This window comes from Salarias fasciatus, chromosome 8 (assembly GCF_902148845.1).
Source record: "Salarias fasciatus chromosome 8, fSalaFa1.1, whole genome shotgun sequence".
NCBI lineage: Eukaryota > Metazoa > Chordata > Actinopteri > Blenniiformes > Blenniidae > Salarias > Salarias fasciatus.
In genome coordinates, this window is record NC_043752.1 from 21118248 (window position 1) to 21119407 (window position 1160).

Here is a 1160-nt window from a genome sequence, read left to right on the forward strand (position 1 = left end):
AGTTCAGTACCGCGTATCTTCAGATGAGCCCCTAGCCGAAGCACAGAGGTGAACTGAGGAACTGGAAAATTAAGTCAGCTGGAATGTATGTGTGATAAAGAGCAGGGCTTTTTCAACATCTAGCAGCAAAAAGGCATGAGACAGAAAGTAAGTCACCAGCAACAAGGAAACCAGTTAGTCCAAACCCCCGGCTCCGCTCCAGACTCCAGAAACTCCTCCCCTGCAGCCTGCTGTGGAAAACTGAAAGTGGTCCATCGTTCGGGCGGAGGCAGCGCTGACAGCTCAGACTCATCCGCCTCACAGCAGAAGTGGAGGAAGCGTGGACAGTTTGAACATCTGGACGGCTGGCAGACAGCGGTGAACTCCTTCTTGTCGATCATTTTTAAGATCTGTTCAAATGACTCCTTCACAAATGCAACATCTCAGTAAACAGTCTTCTGAAAAGAGGTCAAATATATACACATCTGTGTTGATTGATATTAGTTTTTTTTTTCCTCCAGGAAATCCACCTTAAAGGAGAACTATGCAAGATTTGCTTTAGCGCTCCCCCTACTGGTCTCCTGTGAAAGCTCACTGTCGTAAACGTCCTCCGCATCACCACCACCACCCCCCCCCCCCACCCCCCCTTCCCCCGTGCAGAGAGCATCCCACTCTCGTTTCCTTTTTTCCGCTCGTCAGACAAAGTTTTTTCTGTCTTTTTGGTTCTGCCATCCGTGAGCAGCTCAGGGTGGCGTTGCTAACGCTAGCGAGGGTTTCATGTTTGTTTTACGAGCTTTTGCTAAATCTTCTGCAGCAGCAGTTCCTCGCGCTGCCCGGGAACTTCCTCCGGTCGCTCCCTCTGTCGTAGACATGCCTGCCTCACACACTCAGACTTATTGGAAAACAAACACTCAGACCTGCTGCTTTCAGCTCAGTGCAGCGAACTCACTCCGCTCACTTCTACAGTAGGAGGTGCCACTCCTCTTGATTTTTACCAAACGGAAATTAGAACCAATCAACACATCATGCAAAGATTGTCTATTGCAACACAATGACAGATATCGCACTCCAACAGCTTTTATCCTTGTCCTCCCGTATGAGCGCCGTAAAGCAGGTTTGTTCTCTCAGATGTCGTCGGGTCGCTCCTCTGAAATTGCAAGCGCTGTTTTCAGGACCCAGAC